We start from the raw sequence: 12,703 nt of genomic DNA, 5'->3' as shown, positions 1-12,703 counted from the left end.
CTGAAGTATAATTGGATTCTGTATATTATTGTAATAAAAGGATAATATGAGAAATAACAACATTTATATTTTGGAGCATCATGATTTTGTTAAAAAATATATATAAAAATATATTCATATAGCTGGTAATATTTGTTCAAGGACCAGGATGAAAGACTTTTTCTTTTTGTGTGGAATAGATGAAATAAAAAAGTAAATGAAATAGAGTCAATATGGTGAAATAAAGTCAATATTCCATAATGCAGATTAATCAGCAGAGGGATCTTCATTCTTATTATGATTTTCCAATATTCCATAGATCTTCAGCTCGTATGTGGCCCATAGTCCTTAAGATGGACTGAGTGGCTATTGTACACCCTACTGTGGATATTAAACTACAACACTGAGTATTCCCAGGTGGTCTCCCATCCAAGTACTGACCCAGCCCAATTGTGCTTAGCTTCCAAGATCAGACGAGATTGGGCGTTAGTACAATGGTAAGGTTGTAGGTACTAGAACCAATATCCACAGCTACCAACTCATCCATCATAGAAAAGGGGCAATTTCATAACTTTCGTTAATCCCATTTGGAGCCATTGTGTTAAGTTGGAAGATCCAAAACATTTCCCTCCGCGAAAGTTTGTTGCTAAGATCTCCACCTCGTTCTCGTTGTTGAGGTCTGCATGGGACGCCCCTACTGAACTGGGCCAATACTACTTACACGCACCCCCAACAGTTTCAGTCTGCCTCTCTCAGCATGATGAAGCATAAGCACAAATGTATGTTTTTTTAGCTTATACCCAGTACAGCTTAGTGCATTTTGCAGCAAAAAAGTCTTCCTTAAACAAAGCAGTGACTTTAATGTAGGGAACCTTTTCAATGCGTAATCTACACTCCATTGCAATGGAAGAGATTTTCTAGCTATTCTTTCACTTAGCAATAATATCAAGCATTCTCTGAAAATGAATGAGGCTGAACAGATACATATAGGAACATGAATCTATTAGGACTAGTCCGTTCATTGCTTTCCATGCTACAATAACTATAAAAATATAATACACATTCATAAGCACCTATTTTTGTATTTTCCAATATAATGTATCCTAAGTCATAAAGCTTTTGGTAATTACTGAAAAAGGAGAATGCACTTGTATGATATTGCCACTGGGGGCCTAATTCATAGTTGTACGCTAATGCCGCTGCTGCGAATGTGTACGCAGCTGTAATGTGAAAATATGCAAATGTCCCAACCACCAGGAGATGAATTGAGACGCCCACCTGCGGCTTTGCAAATCCAAGCATCTGTGTAAAATGTCACAGCATCTGCGTACAGAGACGCAGCAACGGTCACAGATCAATCAATTGTTGCAGCCCTGAGTGAGCCTATGATCCCGCAGTATGGCTGTGGGAACTGAGACACCAGAGCCATATCTCTTGCGTATGGGATCGCAGTCGCACGCTGTGACAGGCCCCAGAAACGCCTGCATTCTTTGCCACCACTTCCCGATACCTCCCCCAAATACTTAGTGCCTGTTATAACACTGCGGGTAAATAGTGGCTGAGAGTGATTATGGTAATGTACTTTGATGCATGTACAGATGCTTGTACAGTGCGACTGAGATGCATGTGCAGATTGATAATTATCGTGAAAACATCAGCATAGCGTACACCTCTGAATCACGCCCTGTATCTGGCAGTGCGAGTTGTGAGCTGTGAGATCTACCTAAAGAAAACATCCTCCACAAAAATAATTATTATTCTTTATTTTTATGGTGCCACAAGGGATCCGCAGTGCCTTACAAAGTACATAAACAGAATGAGCAAGACAAGAAACAAGTTACTTAAAGTAATAAACACCGCAGGACAAAGATATGGTGTATAAGGATTGTTGCATCAGCAGTCATAATACTCAAGTAAGCAGCAGGGCCATTGTAGGCAGTATGGAGTAGATGGTAGTAAGTAAGGGAAGGGAAAGCACATGAGGGAATAGGGCCCTGCTCATGAGACAGACATGGGTGACACAGTGCCCAAGGAGCATGGGGCAGGAGGTTAGGGTGAGAGCTGGGAGGTTTTAATAATTAATTGAGTCTTGAGAACTCGTTTGAAGTTTTGTAGAGAGGAAAAGAGCCTGATAGTCTGAGGGATAGAGTTCCAGAGGTAGGGAGCTGCACAGGCAAAGTCTTGGTGGAGGGAGTGGGAGGAAGTAAGCAGTTGGGAGGAGAGGCAGCATTCATTTGTGGAGCGAAGCGGGCGGGAGTGTGAAGGGAGATAAAATCAGACATGTAAATATGAGAGCATTGGGTGAGGGCTTTGTAAGCAAGTGTGAGAAATGAGTTTAATCAATCAAAATCGATTTAAAACTGACCTTTAGGAAATATACCCCTAGGTGTTCAAATGTATTTCTTGGAGTGTTCCGAAGGTACAGTATGTGTAAGTGTGCTATAAATGTGTGTGTGGTTGATGCAGGGCCGTAACTAGGGTAGCGCGACCAGTGCCATGGCACAGGGCACCATAGGGCAGGGGGCGTTGTTTGGGCCTGTCAATTTAACTGTTTATTATCATTCTCACTTGTAGCTTCCTCTTCTTTTATCCCCAGCATCTCCTGGCCTCTCCTATCTCTTCCCTGGCCCTTCCCCATGAGGCCATGGCCCTTTTTAGGTGCACAATCTTATGTCCCTATTTAAAAAATGGGGGGGGGCGGGCGCCAATGCTCTCTCTGGCACAGGGCACCAAAAAGTCTAGTTACAGCTCTGGGTTGATGTGTATGAGGGTGAGAGTTTGATTCCCCAGCAAATATAGCACATATATGGGCCCTACCTTGCAAATCCTGCCACCATCTGTTTCAATGTTTTTCCATTTAAATAAATCCATAGGGACTATGATAGACCCCTAGAAATAGATGGCTGCATTCATCTAGGAATGCTTTGGGAAAGTAACTTGTTATGTAGTCATAAGTTGTAGTCCAAGAATCAGGAAAAATCATACGTGTAAAACAACATGACTAAGTATTCCCTATATGTCTCAGTGGGTTTCACAAATTGGGCATTATTTAGAGTCAAAAGCAAATCCTGTTAAAGGGTGCACATTTGCCCCTGAACAACCTATGTTGTAATACAATGGGGGTCAATCCAATTAGGTGCGAAATCCATGCACCCATGAGTAAGTGCGGCTGTATGCCACACTTACAGTACCTCTGGAGGAGCACACTTCTGTTCGCAGCCCTGTAGGGCTGTGAGCAAAAATGTGTGAGTTCAGGGTGAGATGAGGCTGCGAGGTGGGGTGAGTTCCAACGGTAATTTGCCCCCTTTGCACCTAATTGGATTGACCCCAATGTTGACAAATGCAGTTTTGGGGAGGGGTTTTTGCATAGAAGAAAAATACTGCTTTAGCATGAAGCACACAAATACTGGGGGCCAAATGTAATAGGGTGAGAGTTTTGAAAATGTGATAGTTTAGCAGTAAATGCTCACACTTTTTAAACTCGGCCAATGTGATAGAGTCCGAGAGCATGCACACTCGCATGTTTTTAGACTCCAAAAACTGAGGGTTGGTTTGGGTAGGAGCAGGCGTGGGAGACAGAAGGGGAGATCAGAGATGCATAAAGGAACTTGGGTGACTTGAGCCAGGACTTCCTCATGTAATAATGTGAGAAGATAGAGATACTACAATGGATGATAGCCCAAAGGCGAGGACAGAAATAGAATGTCTTTATTAAACAGCAGGTTGGGATAAGAACTGGAGATGATAATACTAAATGAATGAGCAGAATTGGATTGGGACAGATGATGCTGGATTGAGAGCTGGATCAATTTGAGACCAATGTTGATGATTTGAAAAACTTGATGGATTTGAATCTGAAGTTGAAGAATTGATGAACTTGATTGGATAGAGACCGATGTTGAACATTTGAAGAACTTAATTGATAGGGTCCGATATTAATGAATTGATGAACTTGATCGGTTGGGACCGATATAGATGAATTGAAGAACTTAATTGATGTTAATGAATTGATGAACTTGATCGGTTGGGACCGATATAGATGAATTGAAGAACTTAATTGATAAGAGTCCAATGTTGATGAATTGATTAACTTGATCGGTTGGGACCAATGTTGATGAATTGAGGAACTCAAGTGATATGAGTGCGATGTTGAAGAATTGATGAACTTGATCGGTTGGGACCAATGTTGATGAATTGAGGAACTCAAGTGATATGAGTGCGATGTTGAAGAATTGATGAACTTGATCGGTTGGGACCGATGTAGATGAATTGAAGAACTTAATTGATGAGAGTCCGATGTTGATGAATTGATGAACTTGATCTGTGGGAACTGATGTTGATGAATTGAGGAACTTAATTGAAAAGAGCTTGTTGTTAGAAGCATCGGATGAGACCGATGGTTGGAGATATCGCCTGGAACCGATGGTGGCTTTAAGAACATGTCTAAGTTGTAAAAACCAGACTGGTGTGCAAGATGTTATAGGAGACTTGTTTACTTGATAAAGGGACTGGATATAATGGACTGGGGGCCTGATTCAGCAAGGAAAGCAATTGCTAATACACCCGCAACTGGTTGATTGTTGCATTCTGGACAGGCACCGGAGTGGTAAGAAAGTGGTTTAATAGTCTGGAGTGTGACATGACCAATATGAGAGTTTACTGCTAAACTCTCACGTTTTCTAAACTCTCACCCTATTACATATGGCCCTGGGTAGTTTTACTTTAAGCATCTGAATACTTGCAAGTTTGAGGAAGGATAAGCACCCTGTTTTTATTAAGGAGTATTGCTAGTTGTTTCCTGTAAGGGTCCAAGGGAGGAAGGGGGCGTAGCTGTGAGGTTTGTTCATCAGAGTATTAGTCTATGGTTGTTTAGTAAGGGGCAAGGCCTCTGCTAGTCCTATAAATAGTCTGGGAGAGGAGCCATCTTCCTCTTTCCACTTTTTCAAACAAGATGGGCTGAGTATCACTGCTTAACTTAATTGCGCATTTACTGTCATCTACTGTCCCCTTTTATTCATCCCATTCCAGCATAGTCCCACTGTCCTCACACCCCCTGCTGTGCCAACTGTATGCTGTCCTCTGCGCCCCCCCACCTCAAACCCGACGCTTCCCGCCTACAGTACCCTGGACCCACCATTCGGCCCCCCCACCACACCACTTAAGCTTCCTCTGGGCTCTGCTCGCGGTGTGCAGCAGGCCACGACCCCGTGCATGGTCACGAAAGCAGCGTGCACTCCGGGGTCTCCGCCGCTCATTTGCCCCCTTCACTACCGCCTTTTCTGCGGGGGAGCCCCGATTAACTGGGTACCCCCGCCACGCTATCTTGCACCTGCCGGCCCAGGCCTCCCTGCGCACCACACCACCAGTTGGCCCCGCCCACACCACGAAAGCGGCCATTTTAGCCCCCAGTCAGTCCCAAAACAGCAGGATGCTGTCCCCTACTATTCCTTCACCTGCCCCCCCACTTTCTGAGCAGGGGGCAACAACCTAGTGGCCTACCCTCTCCTTTATCATTTAGCTTCAGGGGCTCACATAGTCCAGTTTTTCCTAGGGCTCTATTACTTATAGGGCCCTTAGCACACCGCCTGGGCCTCAATACCCACCCCCCCTCACCTGTAGGTGCCTTTATCTCCCCCAAGCAGATAGGGATCGGCGCCTATATCCCAGATATGAGCGCATAAGTGGTTCCCAGCCCTTACACATATTTTCACTCTGATTGGTCCCCTTATTTCCCGGGCACTGCCTAACAACTTTCCCTTCACCTTTCATTTGCCGCCCCCTTTGGTTCCGCCCCCCTTTGTTTCGTGCCGGCATTGAAGGAATTGCATTGACGTTGTTGGCTCCAAGTACGCTGAGGACTTATTCGACAGCCTGGAACGATTAGGCCCAGGATGGATCTTTTAGAACAAGGAGGTAAACGTGGCGTGAGCAGGGTCGTACCATAGCTGCTATGTCGGTATCTCTCTGTGAAATCCCTTATTTCTCAAGGTCACAGGGTGCGAGAGAGCCACCCAAATTGTTTTTATTAACTAAAGCAATGAGCGGTCATGCGAAGGACCCCATCATTCCAGGGAATGCGCGGTGGCCTATTGATCCATCAATTTCGAGGAAGTCTTTAGTTGCGGTGTCAGGAGTCGCAAAGGACAATTACAAGTCAACAGTTTTTTAGTTTAGCGTTCTCATTAGCTTATTTTGGGGCATTTGCAAATGACAAGTTAGTTTAAGTAATTAAGAGTTCAACCTAATTTGGTTTATTTCAGTGACAAAGTTGTTAAGCGGCACCTGATTTTACGTGGATTAGATCAAACACCAATCAGCTTGCTAGGGGGTGGTGGATCTCTATCCCAGCGCATACAGACATCATCATTAAGCCGGTGGTTTTGGCTGAATGCTTTAATAAGATTCGGTCCTCTGGTGGCAGGCAATGGGTCATCCACTCCAACTGGCCACACCTTTCCGAGTTTCAGTTTACAAGGGTGTTTCAAGATTGTTTGATTGCTTTAGGTTTGCCTTTAGATTAGTTCGGGACTCATTAATTCAGGATTCGGGTGGCGACTTACGCAGCAGCTGCGTGCGCTTCCGACGACGCCTTAAAACAGTTAGGTTGATGGAAGTAATTAGCTTGCAGGACTTAATTCAGGGAGATAAGTTACATAGTTAGTAGCGCTTCTTCCAAGTTTGTTGGGAAGCCCAGGGGCCTTATGCCTACTTTGGAGGTTGAAGGGCTTTTCAGTTTTGCCCTCAAAGAGGTTTTATGTTTTTCACCTTCATCTGGGTCACCCAACTATTGTTTATCTTCCCTTGGCTAGGCTGTTTAATAAAATGTTACCAAATTTCACGTGATTAACTGTTTTTACAGGTATTCTCGGGAATGCTAACTGTCGGGTGTGGTTCTTAGGTCACTCAGATATTTACTAGGCTAATAAGCATCTTTTATCGTTTTAGGCCCCCCCAATTGTTAGGTACTAACAAAATTTGTTGTTTCGGTTTCAGGGGCATGCACTGGCGCGGCCTTCTGGATATTTTTGGTGCAAGGAGGCAAGGTTTGCGACCCCTGACTGGTTAGTCTTACATTTTTTTTGGGGGGGGGGGGGGGGCAATGATCTGGGCACTTCCAAAGGTGTTTAACTTATAGTTGCCATTAATAGGGAGCTTCAGTTAGTTTTCGAGAACTGGACAGGGGTAAAGCTAGTCTGGTCAGAAATACTGCCAAGACTATTTTAGAGGGGCTCACAAGGTGGCACAGACTTAGATCAGGTTCGCAGGAGAGTTCACATTGCAGCCTCCAGGCTGGTCACACATGTAGGGTGGTGCGTTATATGGCACCCTCGATTGCGTTATGAAGAGGAGAGCTTTTATAGGCCCATGGGGTACACCCACAAGCACAGGTCTGGAGTGGATAAAAATAGGGTGTATGTTTCCCAGCGCGGAATTTTTTGTCTGTGGAATGTACAGAATTGCTGTTTATGTATAATGTGTTTTTGTGTCTTGTTAAAACGGTATTACACTATATATTTTTTCTCCTATATGTGTTTTATCCCGCATATATCGTCATTTGTTAGAACATTGGGAAGAAACACTTAGGAAAAAGGAGAATACACAAGGATTACCTTTCCACATACAGCATATTGGAAGAAAAATGGACTGTGTTTGACTTTTTGACTACATAACGTGACTATTTATGATGTTAGATGTGATTAGGGATTCAGGACCTCATTCACAGTCGGTCGTTGCGGCCACACGGTCGTAAGGTAAAAGGGTCCGAATATGCAAATGAAGCGCTCACAAGTTGCGTCATTAAGATGGGATCGTTAGCTGGACGAGCGAGGGGAGGATGCGGCTGTAAGACTAAAAATACGCCCCCTTCTCGTTCCCATTACACGTCATCTCCGGGCATATAAGGATTAATCGAGACCATCGGGAACCATTGGAGCTGGTCGTAGAGCTTAAAGTTGACCATACCCTCTCTTAAGCACTACGATCAAGTCAGTATAAAAACCTCCCATGTGACATGTGCCATGGCACTACTTAGTTAATTATGCACTCCCATAAAACGCCGTTTGCATAGTCAGGCACGCCTGCGTTTGGATCTCCACTCCCCCGTTCACAAGCACCTTAGTTTGAGTGACACCTCATCCTGTCACTAAAACTAACGACCTGGCCAAGTTGAAGGAGAGAGCAATTTCTGATCGTAATAGCTAGTTTGCGCATTGCGAATTTTACGCATGCGCAGTTTAGCGAACATCGGTGGCGTACGACCGTGCGGCCGCAACGACTGACTCTGAATGAGGTCCTCAGTGCTGGGAAACATACACCCTATTTTATCCATTGGTGAATCAATTTTATGCAGGTGGTGGGGATCATCCATTGGCGTGTTTTGTCACTAGCGGCAGGTTGCATGCGCAAAGAAACCTCACTTTTTTTTTCTTTTATACAGGTCTGGAGTGGTTTATTGGAAACCTTTTGTGTATTCCTTTATAGTGCAGATGTTTCCTGATGGGTGGCGGGGCTCGTGTTCTTTGAACCGAGCTTTAGCGGGAAGCAATGCTCTCGGGTGGCCTATTATTGACGTAAAAGTGCCTGGGTAGCATTTTCCTTTTGATAGCGGCAAGTTGGTAATCTACCTTAGGGGGGACCTGACCTTCATCTTATGGAGGGGTTAAGGCTGTGCCAATTAAGGGAGAGTGGTACTGCCTCAGGCCAGTTTACGTTGGGAGGGGATCCGCCCCTTTCTTATTTAGTCATATACGATTGCTGGGTACTGCTTTCTTAATGCCACCATCGTTACAATTACATTTACAATCTGATCAATACATTTCGGCTGTGTCCTCTTTCAATTCCACATATGTGTTCGAGTGTTTATTTCTAGTTAGTGGTTAAGTTATTAGCATAATGTAATGATTAAAAGCAATGGGTGTCTTATAGACCATAGTCCAGGGCTTAGCTAGGACATGCCCCCTCCAATTGTATATCTTTACGCCACCTGGTCCTGGCTCTGTACCTTGCATAAATGACGTACAGAGTCAAGGCCAGAGGACATAAAGATTGAGCCCTATTCAATATTCTTGCTGATCCAACAGACAATGTATGTAAGCCCAGACATCCTGCTCCAATTATCTTTGCTTGATCATAGTATCCATATCCTTTTCTTGTCTGTCTTGGTGATGGGCAGTGGTGAGACTTGGTGAGATTCGGCTCAGCAATGCCAGTTTCCCAGGCACCCTGGAATAATAACTGGTCAGAATCATGTGGCATCTGTATAATTAACAAGTACCATCAGTTTTTTTTTTACCCATATTGTGTTCAGGTTGCAGAAAACATACAGTATGTAGCTCTAAATAAAGCAAACAACTTTGTATTACACCACTTTGTCATAAATTACTTCAAATATATATTGTGTTGATGTTATGTTGCTCAGTTCAACAATTATGGTCCTGCATCTGAGGAAGGTCTTTTCTTGGTAAATCAAGGCACGCAATCTATGTTTTCATTAGGGATGTGCAGGCTCGCATAGGTTCGAGTTTGCACGCCGAGTTCGGATTTTTCCCTCCAAATAAACGGAACTCAGAAAGAGGCAAAACGTCATCTTGCATGGACCAACATCATCATTCCTGATATTTGTCCATGCAAGATAATGTTTTGCCTCTTACTGAGTTCCGTTTTTTTTGGAGGGAAAAATCCGAACTCGGCGTGCAAACTCGAACCTATCCGAGCCTGCACATCCCTAGTTTTCATAGAATATTGCTAAATGTATATTACCAGGCGGGCTATCAATATTCTTTCATATCATTTCACTAACTGAGGATCACTGTCAGTCTATGAATAAAAAATGTACTTTTATGTTTAACAGAGCATTACATGTTGAAGCCTTTATTCATATTAATACATGTAAATATGCAGATACCGTATATTCGATTATATATGCATAACACATTATAATTATATACTAGATATGTTCTAATGGTCATCAATAGAAAAATAAAGTAAAAGAGTAGTGTAAGTTTTGCTTATAGTGTAATACAAATAATTGGTCAAGGCTACAACGAGATTAAGACCAACAAATAACATAATTCATGTTGCTATTATTTCTTAATAAACAGACTCTACTTCCAATTAACATGGGATGTAGAATAAGCACTTAAATAATAATATACATATTACATATTAAACAAAATGACATCTCCTCATTCTATAACAAGGTAAAATTGGTTAGCTCTTCAGTGTCTTATGTGGGCAATCAGTGTTAATAAGCATGAAAAGAAAGCAGCCATCTCATTTTCACCGTGCCAGGTGTTCAATAATTGTAAATCTGAATAATTTACAGCAAAGCATCCAGTGTATTTCTCTTTTCAGATATCATTTTACAATGCAAAAGAGGACATCTGAGATGCTGTTTAGGTTTAACAAATCTACCTATTCATTGCCAGGGTATTGTGAGCTAAAGCCTCTGCCCATGGAAAAGTACTGCTAGAGCAAACAGTATGGAATTCCAATTAAGTTAGACCAAGGTCACTGCAGAATAAATTGTCCCAATCATAATTAACATCAATGAAAGCTGAATGATGATGAAGCGGTTATAAGCACTCATCACTATTACACTTTGTGCATTTCATAACTTCAGAATACAAAACGGTGAACATAACATGTATTCAGAACAAAAAATGGGTCAATACATACAGTATTTCTTCCCATCATGAATGTTGGGCAATTCTCTGCCATTTTGTAGCTTCTTAATGAATAATGGCCAGGTCCATTGCTGCATTTGATTACATGTCTGAAAATTATTATGGCGCATTTTGTTGTAATTTGACCATATATATAAATAAACATGTTAATGCTGGGTATGGCAGAACCAGAATGATCAAGACGCCAAAATAGTTTTATAAATTCTTTATGTTAAATAACCAAAACACAATAAAATATGTATAAAAAACGGCACTCCGCAACAGTGTATCATACAATAATAATACTGTAACTGATGGTAAATTAATGTATCGGGCAACTGATCCTAATAGTACATATGGTAAAGCATAATTTGTCCTGTTAGAGTCCGACCAAAACAGGTTAATTGAATGAGCGCAAGTCTGCTCCTTTACTTCCAGACCTCAAGATTCCACACTATATAAATGTTTATAAATGTATGTTTTTAAAGATAAAGGCCCTCATTCAGAGCCGTTCGCTATTTGCGGTCGTTCGTTTAAAAACAAGGGGTGGCTATTCAAATGATCCGTACGCACATTGCAGTCTGTTCACACCTCTAAGTCTGAACGAACGAGCAAAACATACGCTCGTTTATTTGTTAAAAACGCCCCCTGGCCGCTCGCACCATACGTCATGTCCGCTATTTATTAGATTAATCGAGTACATCGACCAGCGTATGAACTGCTCGCTATTCTTGTGGTTGGTGTTTGCTACCACAAATTTGCGAGCAGTTCTGGCTCTAAAATAACCCAGTGACGTGGTCATTGACGCTGCTGTTTTAAATATACACACCCATAAAACGCCCGTTTTGACCTTTAAGCACGCCTGCGTTCGGATCTCCACTCCCCATTTTCAAGCACCTTCCCCTGTTACCACCCACATACGCCTCATTCTGTCACTCAAAATAGCAGGCACTCGCTATATAGCGTACAAACGATTTTCGGCCGCACTGACTGGTTCGCGCATGCGTACTAAAAAGCGTACGCATGCGCAGATGTGCAAACATCGCTCGGAACGAGCGTACTGCCGCTAACGAGCGGCTCTGAATGAGGGCCAAAGGCTTTTTAATATACACTCAACGCTAATGTATTAGTACTTATGGATTACATCTGTTGGAACAGGTGTTAACTATCTGAAAAGAGAGTTACAGTATCAAAGCAGAACAAGAGAGGGCAGATATAATTAATTTACCATCAGTTACAGTATTAAGGTGCCTACACACTTGGCGATCTGCACACGATCCCACAATGTGTATGATTTCCCTTGAAACTCCTCTCCGGCATCTCTGCATATGATTTGGTGTTTAAAGTGTCCAATTTATAAACGATCTATCATGCATCCAGACTTTTACCAGTGCATTGTGTCCCAGATTGGCAGACCTGCCCTACAGCACGGCAGATCTGACGATGCGATGTGCGACCAGCGGGGACGCGCATCGCATCGTGATCGTGAGTGGGGACTCACAATTTGGGCATATTTTACATGATCTGTCGTTCCAATGCGTCGGAATCGGCCAGATCGGGTAAAATATCGCCAAGTGTGTAGGCACCGTTATTATGATATGATATATTGTTGCGGAAGTGCTGTTTTTTTATACATATTTTATTGTGTTTTGTTTATTTAACATAAAGCATTCATAAAACTATTTCTGTGCCTTGATCATTCTGGTTCTGCCATACCCAGCATTATCATGTTTAGATATATGGTCAAATTAGCGCAACGCCTGTTCTTATTCTTTTTACATTTAGTACATAATTTTCCCAGTAATGTGTTATATTGATAAATAAAATGATACCACACACATTAAAGTATTTGGCAGGACAGATTTATCTGAAAACTGAATGGTGCATTGTGGAGCTGACTCTCAGACCTCAGACAGGTTCGGCCTCATTGCTAATATCACACACTTTATAACAGCTTTAAGTAGGGTTTATTGTCTTCATAGGAGTTTGCTTGAATTGGGTTGATACTCACCTACAAGGAGAAGATTGCCTCATCATGTAATGACTGCAGGTCAGGGAAT

The 12,703-nt window shown here is 42.6% G+C and overlaps 1 pseudogene; it reads right to left on the bottom strand.

Annotated features, from left to right (window-relative positions):
* Positions 1-371: 371 nt before the first annotated feature.
* On the bottom strand, positions 372-490 carry LOC148526719 (5S ribosomal RNA; annotated as a pseudogene).
* Between the last annotated feature and the right edge of the window lie 12,213 nt (positions 491-12,703).

This window comes from Taudactylus pleione, unplaced genomic scaffold, assembly GCF_031769625.1.
Source record: "Taudactylus pleione unplaced genomic scaffold, aTauple2 ptg000095l, whole genome shotgun sequence".
NCBI lineage: Eukaryota > Metazoa > Chordata > Amphibia > Anura > Myobatrachidae > Taudactylus > Taudactylus pleione.
Note: the sequence above shows the minus strand (reverse complement) of the source record. Positions and strands in the feature narration are given on the sequence as shown.